Source organism: Giraffa tippelskirchi, chromosome 2 (assembly GCF_054371585.1).
Source record: "Giraffa tippelskirchi isolate mGirTip1 chromosome 2, T2T-mGirTip1v1.2.pri, whole genome shotgun sequence".
Classification (NCBI taxonomy): Eukaryota; Metazoa; Chordata; class Mammalia; order Artiodactyla; family Giraffidae; genus Giraffa; species Giraffa tippelskirchi.
Window position 1 is genome coordinate 213,865,263 of NC_137276.1, and position 17,617 is coordinate 213,882,879.

The window sequence follows — 17,617 nt, forward strand, 5'->3', positions numbered from 1 at the left end:
CAAAAGCCCAGGACCAGACGGCTTCATAGCTGAATTCTACCAAAAATTTGAGAAGAGCTAACACCTATCCTATTCAAATTCTTCCAGAAAATTGCAGAGGACGGTAAACTTCCAAACTCATTATATGAGGCCACCATCACCCTAATTCCAAAACCAGACAACGATGCCACACAAAAAAAGAAAACTACAGGCCAATACCACTTATGAACATAGATGCAAAAATCCTTAACAAAATTCTAACAAACAAAATCTAACAACATATTAAAAAGATTATACATCATGAACAAGTGGGTTTTATCCCAGGGATGCAAGGATTCTTCAATATCCACAAATCAATCAATGTAATACACCACATTAACAAAATGAAAGATAAAAACAACATGATTATCTCAATAGATGCAGACAAAGTCTGTGACAAAATTCAACATCCATTTATGATAAAAAAAATTAATAAAACCTCCAGAAAGCAGGAAAAGAAGGACCATACCTCAACATAATAAAAGCTATATATGACAAACCCACAGCAAACATTATTCTCAGTGGTGAAAATTTGAAAGCATTTCCCTTAAAGTCAGGAACAATACAAGGGTGCCCACTCTCACCACTACCATTCAACATAGTTTTGGAAGTTTTGACCACAACAATCAGAGCAGAAAAAGAAATAAAAGGAATCCAGATTGGAAAAGAAGAAGTAAAACTCTCACTGTTTGCAGATGACATGATCCTCTACATAGAAAACCCTAAAGACTCCACCAGAAAATTACTAGAGCTAATCAATGAATATAGTAAAGTTGCAGGATATAAATTAACACACAGAAATCTCTTGCACTCCTATACACTAACAATAAAGAGACAGAAAGAGAAATTAAGGAAACAGTTCCATTCACCATTGCAATGAAAAGAATAAAATACTTAGGAATATATCTACCTAAAGAAACAAAAGACCTATATATAGAAAACTATAAAACACTGATGAAAGAAATCAAAGAGGACACAAATAGATGGAGAAATATATCATGTTCATGGATTGAAAGAAGCAATATAGTGAAAATGAGTATACTACCCAAAGGAATCTATAGATTCAATGCAATCCCTATCAAGCTACCAACGGTATTTTTCAGAGAACTAGAACAAACAATTTCACAATTTGTATGGAAATACAAAAAACCTTGAATAGCCGAAGCAATCTTGAGAAAGAAGAATGGAACTGAAGGGATCAACTTGCCTGACTTCAGGCTATACTACAAAGCTACAGTCATCAAGACTGTATGGTACTGGCACAAGGACAGAAATGTAGATCAATGGAACAAAATAGAAAACCCAGAGATAAATCCATGCACTTATGGACACCTTATCTTTAACAAAAGAGGCAAGGAGAAAAGACAATCTCTTTAACAAGTGGTGCTGGGAAAACTGGTCAACCACTTGCAAAAGAATGAAACTAGACACTTTCTAACACCATACACAAAAATAAACTCAAAATGGAATAAAGATCTAAATGTAAGACCAGAAGCTATAAAACTCCTAAAGGAAAACATAGACAAAACACTCTCCAACACAAATCACAGCAGGGTCCTCTATGACCCACCTCCAGAGTAATGGAAATAAAAGCAAAAATAAACACATGGGACCTAATTAAACTTAAAAGCTTTTGCACAACGAAGGAAACTATAAGCAAGGTGAAAAGACAGCCTTCAGAATGAGAGAAAATAATATCAAATGAAGCAACTGACAAAGAATTAATCTCAAAAATATACAAGCAACTCCTGCAGCTCAGTTCTAGAAAAATAAATGACCCATTCAAAAAATGGGCCAAAGAACTGAACAGACATTTCTCCAAAGAAGACATGCAGTTGGCTAACAAACACATGAAAAGATGCTCAACATCACTCATTATCAGAGAAATGCAAATCAAAACCACAATGAGGTACCATCTCACACCGGTCAGAAGGGCTGCTATCCAAAAGTCTACAAACAATAAATGCTGGAGAGGGTGTGGAGAAAAGGGAATCCTATTACACTACTGGTGGGAATGCAAACTAGTACAGCCACTATGGAGAACAGTGTGGAGATTCCTTAAAAAACTGGGAATAGAACTGCCATATGACCCAGCAATCCCCCTGCTGGGCATACACACCAAGGAAACCAGAATTGAAAGAGACACGTGTACCCCAATGTTCATCACAGCACTGTTTACAATAGCCAGGACATGGAGGCAACCTAGATGTCCATCAGCAGACAAATGGATAAAGAAGCTGTGGTACATATACACAATGGAATATTACTCAGCCATTAAGAAGAATACATTTGAATCAGTTCCAATGAGGTGGATGAAACTGGAGCCTATTATACAGAGTGAAGTAAGCCAGAAAGAAAAACACCAATACAGTATACTAACACATATATATGGAATTTAGAAATGTGGTAACGATGACTCTATGTGCAAGACAGCAAAAGCGACACAGATATATAGAACAGTCTTTTGGACTCTGTGGGAGAAGGTGAGGGTTGGATGATTTGAGGCAATAACATTGAAACATGTATATTATCATATGTGAAACAGATCGCCAGTCCAGGTTCGACACATGAGACAGGGTGTTCAGGGCTGGTGCACTGGAATGACCCATAGGGATGCAATGACCCATGGGATGGGGAGGGAGGTGGGAGGGGGGTTCAGGATGGGGAACACATGTACACCCATGGCGGACTCATGTCAATGTATGGCAAAACCACTATAATATTGTAAAGTAATTACATTCCAATTAAAATAAATAAATTTAAAATAAAAGAAAAAAAAAGGAAAATTCTGAGTAGGGCCAGTGGCATGCAGAAATCTTGTCAGACAGTATTTGAAATTTGGAGGTTGAAACCATGTAGACATTGACAAGTGTATACTTGTATAGAGAAGTAAAAGAACAGACCCTGACAGGCTTTCATGTTCTCAAGAAACTAAAGCACTAGCTTAGTTAGTGGTACAAATACTCAGGGATAGAGAATCCACCCACCAATGCAGGAGACATGAATTTGATCTCTGATATGGGAAGAAACCCTGGAGAAAGGAATGGCAATCCACTCCAGTATTCTTGCCTGGAAATCTCCATGGACAGAGGAGCCTGGTGTGCTGTAGTCCATGGGGTCACGAAGAGTCAGACATGACTTAGCAACTGAACAACAACAACAGATATTTAAGCTAAGAACTAGAAGACTGGTGACAGGAGGTGAGAAACTAGGACTTGGGTCTCTGAGTTGCAGATGAAGGAACCCAAGTATGAGAGTAGAAGCTTAATTAGAGCGGAACAGGCTGATGAGACAGAGCACTGACCATCTGCTTTCCCACTATCATATTTCACTTTCGGATCATTGGTCACCCCTGGAGTTCTGTGTCCAAAATCAGACTAATAGAAGGGAAAATGAAGTAATGACTTTCTTGAGAAGAGGAAGTATGGGTACTTTTAGTATTTACAGCTTTAAGCCTCAAATGGACTAGGAAATGAGAAAGACCTTTACTTGGCAGATAAAGAATCCAGTGCTCACAGAGGGTGAGTGGCAAAGACTGAGGCTGGAAAAATGACACTAGATGCTGATGTGTGATAAGATGTTGTGGAATACAGACATCACCCTCTGAAGGTCATTCTAATTCTCCACCAATCATCATTCAGCCAGGAACCATCTCTTATTTGAAAGTTGCACAAAATTCATGGCAAAGGCCTTCGGTCTCCTAAGAATGTTTAAATTTTATAGCGATATTTTCAAAAGAGTGTGTTTCTATTCATTTAGTTTGACCAACTGTGTTTATTAGTCAAAACAAACAATCAAACAAAAAAAAATGACATGATTTCTGAGAAGCACTCCCTGGTATCCTGCTGATGTTATCTTCAATAATAGAGTACACCTATTTTTAGAAATAAATTTTTGAATATAGGTTGAATATTGGTATCGTTTACTTTGTCTTTACATTGATACAGGTTTAGAATTCCTAGAAACAAATCATTTCTGAAAAATACATGATAGCACGTTTTGTATTATGTCACTGTTGGGCATGATACTGAATGAAGAACGACAGTAGTGCATTTGGGAGGTTGCTCTCAGCATATCAAATTGTCATCTTATTGATTGTCCAGGAAGAGTTATTTGATGTTTTCCTCAGGGTATCTTAATAATTTCGAGGGGATCATAAACCATATAAATTAGGTTTCAAAATAATTAAACCTGTACTGTGCAAAGTTTGCCTTCCGACTGTCAGGTATCACATTCTAAACTGTAATAAATCAAACTATGTCACAAAAATATGAGTCTACCTGTAAATAATCTACGAAAAAAGTAATAAATAATAAACACCATCTTAGAGTGTCTCAAGTTAATGCCAAGTTCAGTTTATTTGTAATTTACGTTTTCAGTAAAAATCCACTCTTTCCCAGGTATTTTATAAAAGTCGATCTGTCAAACCCTGAGTGCGTTAGCACTCAGCCAGGCTCCATAAAATGAAAACAAAGTTAAACAACTTCACAAGAGTCAGAAATGGCCTTTTAAGATTCATAGTAGTGTGCTTCCCTGTCTAATCTGAGCAACCATCATAAGGAGATAGATGTGCTCCAGCTAAAAAGTGTTTCATGAGGCGGCTGTCTGCTCAGTGGTACCAGAATGGTGCTATCTGTCTTCATTGTACTCCATTAACATGCCCTCAGATCTATCAGGCAAATGTCTACATACCTACTTTACAAATTATTACATGTGAGCAATAGTTAAATATTTAAGAACTTGTTTGGAAATATCACTCACCTTATAGCCTTTAATTTACACACACTCATGGTTTTAAGCCTTTTAAGTTAAAGGATTACTTACAAGTATTTTATATTCCTGTTTGTGATGAGATTCTTCTGTTGATAGCAATCCATTGTTTGCAGTTTATTGAAGGAGATCCAAAAAGATAATGAAAACTGTTCACTAACAAGGAAGTATTTCCTTTGAGAATTAAGTAGATAACAGCTTCATATCAATATGACAAGAACAATGAAATCTTATTTGTACCCTTTCAATTCAAAGTAACTCTGAACTAAAAAGAATCCATTCAAACTAACTGCGCTTCTTCAGAATTTGTCTTTTGGAATTACTTTATTTAGCTCATTTGAATTTTCTTTGCACACTGACATATGTCAGTTCAGTTCAGTCGCTCAGTTGTGTCCGACTCTTTGTAACCCGATGAACCACAGCATGCCAGACCTCCCAGTCCATCACCAACTCCTGTAGTTTACCCAAACTCATGTCCATTGAGTTGGTGATGCCATCCAACTATCTTATCCTCTGTTGTCCCCTTCTCCTCCTGCCTTCAATCTTTCCCAACATCAGAGTCTTTTCTAATGAGTCAGCTCTTCGCATCAGGTGGCCAAAATACTGAAGTTTCAGCTTCAACATCAGTACTTCCAATGAACACCCAGGACTGATCTCCTTTAGGATGGACTGGTTAGATCTCCTTGCAGTCCAAGGGACTCTCAAGAGTCTTCTCCAACACCGCAGCTCAAAAGCATCAATTCTTCTGTGCTCAGCTTTCTTTATGGTTCAACTCTCACATCCATACATGTCTACTGGAAAAACGATAGCCTTGACTAGATGGACCTTTGTTGGCAAACTAATGTCTCTGCTTTTTAATATGCTGTCTAGGTTGGTGATAACTTTCCTTCCAAGGAGTAAGCATGTGTTAATTTCATGGCTTCAATCAACATCTGCAGTGATTTTGGAGCCTCCCAAAATAAAGTCAGCCACTGTTTCCACTGTTTTCCCATCAATTTGCCATGAAGTGTTAGGACCAGATGCCATGATCTAAATTTTCTAAATGTTGAGCTTTAAGTCAACTTTTTGACTCTCCTCTTTCACTTTCATCAAGAGGCTCTTTAGTTCTTCTTCACTTTCTGTCATAAGGGTGGTGTCATCTGCTTTTCTAAGGGTATTGCTATTTCTCCTGGCAATCTTGATTCCAGCTTGTGCTTCATCCATCCAAGCATTTCTCATGATATAATCTGCATATAAGTTAAATAAGCAGGGTGACAATATACAGCCTGACTTACTCCTTTTCCTATTTGGAACCAGTCTGTTGTTCCACGTCCAGTTCTAACTGTTGCTTCCTGACCTGCATACAGGTTTCTCAAGAGGCAGGTCAGGTGGTCTGGTATTCCCATCTCTTTCAGAATTTTCCACAGTGTATCAGTGTGGTTTAAATGCTTAAAAGTCCAGAGTTTTATTTAATATTTTTAGTGTGTTAATTGATAAGATCCCAAATTGTTACATGTTATTCATATAACAATTCTAATACCTTCCTGAACTATAAAACTAATTGATTTCAGTGTGGAGATGCAGTCAGAAGACAATTGTTTTCACCATAGTTAAAGAAATTTGAACTTAATAAAAGCAAAATAGGTTTCAGATTTAAAATGCATTATATTTACTAACCTAAAACTTGAGTTTACTTCTTTGGAGAGTACAGGTGACTTTTAATTGTTCTTTTTCTCTTAGCTAGATGACAGTAGATAACAGAAACAGACATTGAAATTGGAGAGATATATTTTGTGAATTACAGAGCAGTGTTTGAAATGAAACCAAATCATGAAAGTCTCACCAACAAAAAATTAAATTTGCTTATCACATTGGAAGGGCAGAGCTGTAATAAAATTTAGTTAGGATACTGTGAGAAGGAGGATTTATGTAGATTATTTTGTTAGCTTTTGGTGGTAAATATGTTTTCATATATTTGTCAGAAAGCAGGTTATATTTATACAGAGTTTGAAAAGCAGGTACAAGTATGTTAAATTAATTCCAAAAATGCCAAAGACTGAAAGAAATAAATGGGAATCTCACCCAGTTCTTCATGATTCCAGTGATATTGATGTTTGTGTTACATGTTTGTTATGTCAAGAAGGAATAAAAGAAACTCTGGAGACATGATCAATGAAGGTCAGAATTCTCTTTATTTTCATTTTACCTTTTTCCCACTCTTTTTATTTTTATTTTGTTGAAATGCATATTAATATAATATAATGAAATTGAAGTCTACAACTGATGAATTTTGGTATGTGCATAGGTGGCCCTAGTGGTAAAGAACTGGCCTGCCAATGCAGGAGTCATAGGAGATGTGGGTTCAGTCCCTGGATCAGGAAGATCCTCTGGAGAAGGGAATGGCAAACCACTCCAGTTTTCTTTCCTGAAGAATCCTATGAACAGAGGAGCCTGGCAGAATATAATCTGTGGGGTCACAAAGAGTCAGACATGACTGAAGCGACTTACATGTACGGACGCATACCCAGTGCACCCAATGAAGACAGGGGGAATATTCCATATCTGGCAACCAGAAAAGATTATTTATGCCCCTTTTTGATTCCACCTTTTGTTTCCTTTACCACCTCCCTCCCAAACCTTAGGCAAACGATGATTTACTTTCTGCCTCTACATTCGTTTGTAGTTTCTAAAATTTTATACAAATGGAGTTACACAGTAGGCATCTTTTATTTTTTTCTGACTTTTTTCACTCAACCTAGTTATTTTTAGATTCACTCATGTAGTTGCATGTATCAGTCATTTTTGCCTTTGCATTGCCAGGTACTATTTGATTATATGAATATACCACAGTTTGTTTATTCATTGACTTAATAGACATTTGAGTTTTTCTGCTTTCTGTCTATTACAAATAAAGCTGTTGAAAGTATACTTGTCCAATCTTCATATGAACATGTATTTTCACATATATGAGTGTAATGGCTGGATCGTATGATAGGTGAATGTTTAATTTTAGTTCTAATCTTTGTTTTTTCAAGGAAATGGCCAACTCTTTAAACAGTAGTTTACTCCCACAAGTGGTATATGAGAGTTTCAATGCCATCACATCTTCACTTCTACCTGGTATGGTCAGGTTTTTTTTTCTGTTTTGGTCAAAAATCAATTGGCGTAATATATGTGAGTCTATTTCTGCACTTTCTTCTCTGTCTCATTAATCTATTTGACTACCTTTCCACTACTACTATGCTGTCTTGGCTACTGTATTTTATAATAAATATTGAAATCAAGTATGTAATCCCTACAACTTTGTTCTTTTTAAGATTGCTCTTCTTACATAATATTCTTTGCTTGCATGCTCAGTCACTCAGTCATGTCCAACTCTTTGCGAACCCATGGACTATAGCCTGCCAGGCTCTTCTGTCCATGGGGATCTCCAGGCAAGAACGCTAGAGTTGGTTGACATTTCTTTCTCCAAATATCCTTTGCATTTCTGTGTAAATTTTAGAAACATCCTGCTGCAAAAAAAAAAAAAAAAAAGCCTTTTGTTATTTTAACTGAGATGACATTCAACCTACAAATAAATTTAGGAAGAATTGACATCTTAACATCATTGAAACATCTAATTCATGAACACAGTGTATTACTCCACTTATGTAGGTCTGCTTAATTACTTTCAGAAATAGTTTGTCATATACAGATATTGCATATTTTATGTGAAATTTATCATTCATTCAAATTTTGTGTTATTTAAAATACTTATTTTTTATTTTTTTTAACTGAAGTATAATTACTTTACAGAATTTTGCTGTTTTCTGTCTAACCTCAACATGAATCAGCCATAGATATACATATATCCCCTCCCTTTTGAACCTCCTTCCCACCTCCCTCCCTATCCCACCTCTCTAGGTTGATACACAGCCCCTGTTTGAGTTTCCGGAGCCATACAGCAAATTCCTGTTGGCTATCTATTTTACATATGGTTATGTAAATTCCATGTTACTCTTTTCATACATCTCACCCTCTCCTCCCCTCTTTCCATGTTCATAAGACTATTCTCTATGTTTGTTTCTCCATTGTTGCCCTGTAAATAAATTCTGCTGTACCATTTTTCTAGATTCCATATATATATGCATTAGAATATGATATTTATCTTTGTATTTCTGACTTACTTCACTCTATACAAATAGGTTCTAGGTTCATCCACCTCACTAGAACTGACTCAGATGTGTCCCTTTTTACGGCTATCTAATATTCCATTGTTTATATGTGCCACAACTTGTTTATACACTCATCTGTCGAGGGACATCTAGGTTACTTCCATGTTCTGGCTATTGTAAATAGTGCTGTAATGAACAATGGGTTACATGTGCCTTTTTCAATTTGGTTTCCTCAGGGTAAATGTCTAGGACTGGGATTGCTGGTTCATATGGTGGTTTTATTCCTAGTTTTCAAAGGACTCTCCATACCGTCTTCCATAGTGGCTGTATCAATTCACATTCCCACCAACAGTGCAAGAGCATTCCCTTTTCTCCACACCATCTCCAGAATTTATTGTTTGTAGACTTTTTGATGATGACCATTCTGACAGGTGTGAGGTGATATCTCCTTGTGGTTTTGATTTGCATTTCTCTAATAATGAGCAATGCTGAGCATCTTTTCATGTGTTTGTTAGCCATCTGTGTGTCTTCTTTGGAGAAATGTCTGTTTAGGCCTTTTCCCCACTTTTTGATTGGGTTGTTTATTTTCCGGGCATTGAGTTGTATGAGCTGCTTGTATATTTTTGAAATTAATCCTTTGTCAGTTGTTTCATTTGCTATTACTTTCTTTCATTCTGAGGGTTGTATTTTCACCTTACTTATAGTTTCCATTGCTGTGCAAAAGTTTGCGTTTAATCAGGTCCCACTTGTTTCAGTTCAGTTCAGTCAGTTAGTCATGTCTGACTCTTTGTAACCCCATGAATCACAGCATTCCAGGCCTCCCTGTCCATCACCAAACTCAGGGAGTTTATCCAAACTCATGCCTATTGAGTCGGTGATGCCATCCAACCATCTCATCCTCTGTCGTTCCCTTCTCCTCCTGCCCCCAATCCTTCCCAGCATCAGAGTCTTTTCCAATGAATCAACTCTTTGCGTGAGGTGGCCAAAGTATTGGAGTTTCAGCTTCAACATCAGTCCTTCCAATGAAGACCCAGGACTGATCTCCTTTAGGAAGGACTGGTTGGATCTTCTTGCAGTCCAAGGGACTCTCAAGAGTCTTCTCCAATACCACAGTTCAAAAGCATCAATTCTTCAGTGCTCAACTTTCTTCACAGTCCAACTCTTATATCCATAGTTTACTTTTGCTTTTATTTCTGCTATTCTATGAGGTGGGTCATAGAGGATATTGCTTTGATTTATATCATCGAGTGTCCTGCCTATGTTTTCCTCCAAGAGTTTAATAGTTTCTGGTCTTACATTTAGGTCTTTAATCCATTTTTAGTTTATCTTTGTGTATGGTCTTAGGAAGTGTTCTAATTTCATTCTTTGACATGTAGCTTTCCAGTTTTCCCAACATCATTTATTGAAGAGGCTCTTTGTTCCATTGTATATTCTTGCCACCTTTGTCAAAAATAAGGTACCCATAAATTAATGGGTTTATTTCTGGGCTTTCTATCTTATCCCATTGGTTTATATTTCTGTTTTTGTGCCAGTACCATACTCTCTTGATGACTGCAGCTTTGTAGTATAGTCTGAAGTCAGGAAGATTGATTCCTCCATCTCCATTCTTCGTTTTCAAGACTGCTTTGTCTATTTGGGGTCTTTTGTGTTTCCACATGAACTGTGAATTTTTTTGTTCTAGTTCTGTGAAAAATTCCATTGGTAATTTGATAGGGATTGCATTGCATCTGTAGATTGTGTTTGATAGTAGAGTCATTTTTGCAATATTGATTCTTCCTACCCAGGAACATGGGCTATCTCTCCATCTGTTTATGTCATCTTTGGTTTCTTTCATTAATGTGTTATAATTTTCTGTGTACAGTTTTTTGTCTCCTTAGGTAAATTTATTCCTAGGTCTTTAATTCTTTTCATTGCAATGGTGAATGGGACTGATTTCTTAATTTCTCTTTCTTACTTTTCATTGTTAGTATAATAGAAATGCAAGTGATTTCTGTGTATTGATTATGTATCTTGCAACTTTGCTAAATTCACTGATTAGCTCCAGTAATTTTCTGATGCTCTTTAGGATTTTCTATGTACAGTTCTATCTCATCTCCAAACAGTGAGAGCTTTACTTCTTTTCTGACCTGGATTCCTTTTATTTCTTTTTCTTCTCTGATTGCTGTAGCTAGGACTTCTAGAACTATGCTGAATAATAGTAGTGAAAGGGGACACACTTGTCTTGTTCTTGATCTTAAGGGGAATGTTTTGTTTCAGTTCTACACCATTGAGAATAATGATCGCTGTAGGCCTATATATACCTTTACTATATTGAGATAGGTCCCTACTCTGCCCATTTTTGAAGAGTTTTAATCATAAATGGGGGGCTGAATTTTCTCAAAGGATTTTTTGCATCTATTGAGATTATTATACAGTTTTTTTGTCTTTTAATTTGTTAACATGGTGTATCATATTGATTGATTTCTGTACGTTGAAGAATCCTTGCCTTCCTGGAATAAACCCAGCTAGAGCAATGGTGTACGAGTTTTTGATGTGTTACTGAATTGTTTGCTAAAATTTTGTTGAAGATTTTTGCATGCATGTTCATCAGTGGGATTGGCCTGTAGCTTTCTTTTTTAGTGTTGTCTTTGTCTCGTTTTGGTATCAGGGAGAAGGTGGCCTTATAGGATGAGTTTAGAAGTGTTCTTTCCTCTGCACTTTTTTGAAAGAGGTTCGTGACATTTTACAGGAGGCAATGATCAAGGCTATTACCAAGGAAAAGAAATACAAAAAGGCAAAATGGTTGCCTGAGGAGGTCTTACAAATTAGCTGTGGATAGAAGAGTAGTGAAAGGCAAAGGAGAAAAGGAAAGATGTACCCATTTGAATGCAGAGTTCCAAAGAATAGCAAGGAGAGATTAGAAAGCCTTCCTCGAAGATCAATGCAAAGAAATAGAGGAAAATAATAGAATGGGAAAGTGTAGAGATATCTTCAAGAAAATTAGAGATACCAGTGGAACATTTCATGCAAAGATGGACACAATAAAGGACAGAAATGGGATGAACCCAACAGAAAAGGCAGATACTAAGAGGTGGCAAGAAGAACTGTACAAAAAAGATTTCATGACCCAAATAATAATTATAGTATGATCACTCACCTAGAGCCAGACATCCTGAATGCTAAGTCAAGTGGGCCTTGGGAAACATCACTACGAACAAAGCTAGTGGAGGTGATGGAATTCCAGCTGAGCTATTTCAAAACCTAAAAGATGATGTTGTGAAAGTGCTGCACTCAATATGTCAGCAAATTTGCAAAACTCAACAGTGACCACTGGACTGGAAAAGGTCAGTTTTCATTCCAATCCTAAAGAAAGGCAATGCCAAAGAATGCTCAAAATACCACACAATTGCACCCATCTCACACGCTAATAAAGTAATGCTCAAAATTCTCCAACACAGGCTTCAACAGTACACGAACCATGAACTCTCAGATGTTCAAGCGGGATTTAGAAAAGGCAGAGGAACCAGAGATCAAATTGCCAACATCCACTGGATCATCAGAAAAGCAAGAGAAACATCTACTTCTATTTTATGGACTATACCAAAGCCTATGACTGTGTGGACAACAACAAACTCTGGAAAATTCTTCAAAAGATGGGAATACCAGACCACCTGAACTGTCTCTTAAGAAATCTGTATGCAGGTCAAGAAGCAATAGTTAGAACTGGACATGGAACAACAGACTGGTACCAAATAGGCAAAGGAGTATGTCAAGGTTGTATATTGTCACCCTGCTTATTTAACTTATATGCAGAGTACATCATGAGAAACGCTGGGCTGGATGAATCACAAGCTAGAATCAGGATTGCTGGTAGAAATATCAATAACCTCAGATATGCAGATGACACCACCCTCCTGGCAGAAAGTGAATACCAAAGAGATTCTTGATGAAAGTGAAAGAGGAGAGTGAAAAAGTTGGCTTAAAGCTCAACATTCAGAAAACTAAGATCATGGCATCAGGTCCCATCACTTCAAGGCAAATAGATGGGGAAACAATGGAAACAGTGACAGACTTTATTTTGGGGGGCTCCAAAATCCCTGTAGATGGTGACTACAGCCATGAAATTAAAGAGGCTTGCTCTTTGGAAGAAAAGTTTTGACCAACCCAGACATCATATTAAAAACCCAAGACTACTTTGCCAACAAAGGTCCGTCTAATCAAAGCTATGGTTTTTCCAGTAGTTATGTATGGATGTGAGAGTTGGACTATAAAGAAAGCTGAGCACTGAAGAATTGATGATTTTGAACTGTGGTGTTGGAGAAGACACTTGAGAGTCCCTCAGACTTCAAGAAGATCCAACCTGTCCATCCGAAAGTAAATCAGTCCTGGGTGTTCATTGGAAGGACTGATGCTGAAGCTGAAACTCCAATACTTTGGCCACCTGATGTGAAGAACTGACTCATGTGAAAAGACCCTGATGTTGGGAAAGATTGAAAGCAGGAAGAGATGTGGTCGACAGAGAATGAGATAGTTGGATTGCATCACCGACTCAGTGGACATGAGTTTGAGTAAACTTTGATAGGTGGTGTTGGATAGGAGGCCTGACATGCTGCAGTCCATGGGGTCGCAAAGAGTCGGACATGACTGAGTGACTGAACTGAACTGAGCAGGAAGGATAGGCCTTAGCTCTTCTCTAGATGTTTGATTAAATCCCCCGTGAAGCCATCTGGTCCTGGGCTTTTGTTTTTTGGGGATTTTTTTTTATCACAGCTTCAATTTCAGTGCTTGTAAATGGGTTGTTCATAATTTCTATTTCTTACTGGTTCAGTCTTGGAAGATTGAACCTTTCTAAGAATCTGTCCATTTCTTCCATGTTATCCATTTTATTGCCATATTGTTATTTATAATAGTCTGTTATACTCCATACTCTTTTGTATTTCTGCATTGTCTATTGTAAGCTCTCCTTTTCATTTCTAATTTCCTTGATTTGATTCTTCTATCATTTTTCTTGATGAGTCTGGGTAACAGTTTGTCAATTTTGTTTATCTTCTCATAGAACCCACTTTTAGTTTTATTATTCTTTGCTATTGTTTCTTTCATTTCTTTTTCACTTATTTCTGCTCAGATTATGATTTCTTTCCTTCTACTATTTTTTTTCTTCTTTTTCCAGTTGTTTTTTGTGTAAAGTTAGGTTTGCCTATTCGATGTTTTTCTTGTCTCTTGAGGTAAGATTGTTTTGTATAAATTTCCCTTTTAAAACTGCTTTTGCTGCATCCCGTAGCTTTTGAGTTGCGGTGTTATTATTGTCATTCTTTTCTAGAAACTTTTTGATTTCCCTTTTCATTTTTTCAATAACCTGTTGGATATCTAAAAACCTGTTGTTTAATCTCTATGTGATTGTGTTTCTTACAGTTTTTTTCTTGTAATTAATATCTATTTTCAGATCATTGTGGTCGAGAAAACACTTAATACAATTGCAATTTCCTTAAATTTACTGAGGTTTGATTTGGGACCCAAGATGTGGTCTATCCTCTAAGATATTCCATGTACACTTGAGAAGAAGTTGTATTATTCTGCATTTGGATGGAATGTCCTGAAGATATCAATGAGATTCATCTCATCTAATTAATGTATCATTTAAGACTTGTGTTTCGTTATTAATTTTCTCTTTTGATGATCTGTTCATTGGTGCCAGTGGGGTGTTAAAGTCTCCTACTATTATTTTCTTGCTGTCAACTTCTCCTTTTACGTCTGTTAGTGTTTGTCTTATGTACACCTATGTTGGGTGCATAGATATTTACAGTTATTATATCTTCCTCTTGGATTGATCCTTTAATTATTAGGTGGTGTCCTTCCTTATCCTTTGTAATTTTTTTTTAAGGTCTATTTTATCTGATATGAGGATTGCTGCTCCAGCTTTCTTTTGCTTCCCATTTGCATGGAAAATATTTTTCCATCCTCAAATTTTCAGTCTATATGCATCTTTAAGTCTTAAGTGAGTTTCTTGTAGACAGATATGGGTCTTGTTTTTGTATCCAATCAGCCAGTCTGTGTTTCTTGATTGGAGTTTTTAATCCATTTACATTTAAAGTAATTATTGATATATATGTACCTTTTGCCATTTTCTTAATTTTGGGGGGTTGATTTTGTAGATCTTTTTTCTTCTGCTGTATTTCTTGCCTATGTAAATCCCTTTAACATTTGTTGTAAAGCTGGTTTGGCTGTACTGAATTCTCTTAACTTTTGCTTGTCTGAAAAGCTTTTTATTTCTCCATCAGTTTTGAATGAGATCTTTGCCAGGTACTGTAATCTTGGTTGCAGATTTTTTTCCCCTTACAATACTTTAAATATATCCTGCCATTCCCTTCTGCCCTGCAGAATTTCTCCTGAAAGATCAGCTGTTAAGCATATGGATTTCCCTTGTATATTACTTGTTACTTTTCCCTTTCTGCTTTTAATATTCTTTCTTTGTGTTTAGTCTTTGTTAGTTTGATTAGTATGTGTCTTGGCAGATTTCTCCTTGGGTCTATCCCTGTGTGGGACTCTTTGTGCCTCTCAGACTTGATTATTTCCTTTTCCATGCCAGGAAAATTTTCAAATATAATCTCATCAAAATTTTTCTCATACCTTTTATTTTTTATCTTCTTCTTCTGGGACCTCTATAATTTGAATGTTGATGCTTTTGATATTGTCCTAGTGGTCTCTGAGAGTATCATTTTTTTTTCATTCTTTTTACGTTATTCTGCTCTTCAGAAATTATTTCCACCATTTTATCTTCCAGTTCAGATTTGTTCTTCTGCTTCAGATATTCTGCTATTGATTTCTTCTAGAGTATTTTAATTTCAATAATTGTGTTTTGTCTATGTATGCTTTTTTAAGAATTTTACAAATTTAATGTGAAATTAAAAAAACAAAACAATTAAAAAAAACAAATAGAAAGAAGTCCACTTTCTTTAATGTTGTACAAAAAATATTTGAGCTGAACCAAAAGTAAGCTAAACAATATCACATTTGCTTATAGCACAATCTAGCTTTTCATATTAACTTTACTATTCAGAAAAATAGAAATTAGTTTGTAATTTCAGGACTGGGAAACAGATAACACCAAACAAAAACATTTCAGGGACATTTATTCTACACTGTGTATAGCTGTGCTCACAGAGATAGCTTCTCTTACTTCTCTGCTGTACAGCAATTCAGTTTTATATGCTTTTGAACTGTGGTGTTGGAGAAGACTCTTGAGAGTCCCTTGGACTGCAAGAAGATCCAACCAGTCCTTCCTAAAGGAGATCAGTCCTGAGTGTTCATTGGAAGGACTGATGTTGAAGCTGAAACTCCAATACTTTGGCCACCTCATGTGAAGAGTTGACTCATTGGAAAAGACCCTGACGCTGGGAAGGATTGAGGGCAGGAGGAGAAGGGGACGACAGAGGATGAGATGGTTGGATGGCATCACCGACTCGATGGACATGAGTTTGGGTAAACTCCGGGAGTTGGTGATGGACAGGGAGGCCTGGCGTGCTGCGGTTCATGGGATAGCAAAGAGTCGGACACAACTGAGCGACTGAACTGACTGAACTGACTGACTGACTGAACTTGCTAAAAAGCTGGGGCAGACGAGAAATTATGGGTCCATATCCAAGTGCACCATCTTACAGTTTAAACAGTGGTACAGCTACCAGCTTGTAATTTTTAGGGACTGCAAACAAGGCTTTCTCTTGAAGCCGAACCAAAAACAACTTCTTATGTTCCTTAGATTTTGTAATATGTGCAGGAATATATGGATACTGAGGAGGTTCAAAATTTGGTCTCCACCAGTTTCCAGTGCAGTCATTGATGACCTAGTCTTGCAGAACTACATCTTGATGACCAAATATCTTTGTCATTAAGCATTTTAGTCCTTCAGCTTCATTTTCTCTTGGGTTAAGCTCACCACCTGGTAATTTGAAGAAAGTTGTTCCCAGATGTACCAGTAACATGGCGGGGGGGGGGGGGATTGGTGGTGGTGGTGCTCATGGACAATCAAAACCCCTTCTGCAGTCTTCCTCATGCCAACTTTATCAAATTCCTCCCTCATGCACTGAAATCTGGCTACAACAGAGCTGCCCTTCTCATAGAGGGGCTCTTTTGTACCAAAGGTGTAATTGGTAAGAGGATACAGGTTGATGGTGCACTCCAGGGTGAGGGGCTTGGTCTGGTGGATGTATTTTTTGCCGAACTGGGTGACTCCCCGAGGTCAGCCAGTCTGTGAGCAATTGGGTAGCACCACGGACATGCTGGCGAACTTGGGCACTAGTGGTGAGCTGATATCAGGAGGCAGGGAGCTGTATGCTTATTCTCTAATTAATTTTAGGTCTTTCATTCTTGCATTTTCTCCATTTTGTTTTCGAGGTTTTGATCATCTTTGCTATCATTACTCTGAATTCTTTTTCGGGTAGTTTGCCTATTTCCTCTACATTTATTTGGACTTCTGTGTTTCTAGTTTGCTCCTTCATTTCTGTAGTATTTCTCTGCCTTTTCATTATTTCTTTTTGACTTATTCTGTTTTAAGTTTCCTTTTCCTAGGCTTCAGGGTTGAATTCTTTCTTCCTTTTGGTTTCTGCCCTCCTAAGGCTGCTCCAGAGGTTTGTGTAAACTTCCCATAGGGTTGGATTTGTGTTGAGTTTTGTTTGTTTCTTTGTCTTTTCATCTGATGGGAAAGACTGAGTGAGGAGGTA

General features: G+C 37.1%; 1 pseudogene; it reads right to left on the reverse strand.

Annotated features, from left to right (window-relative positions):
• Positions 1–7,405: 7,405 nt before the first annotated feature.
• LOC145539640 (cleavage and polyadenylation specificity factor subunit 5 pseudogene) lies at positions 7,406–17,175 on the reverse strand (annotated as a pseudogene).
• Between the last annotated feature and the right edge of the window lie 442 nt (positions 17,176–17,617).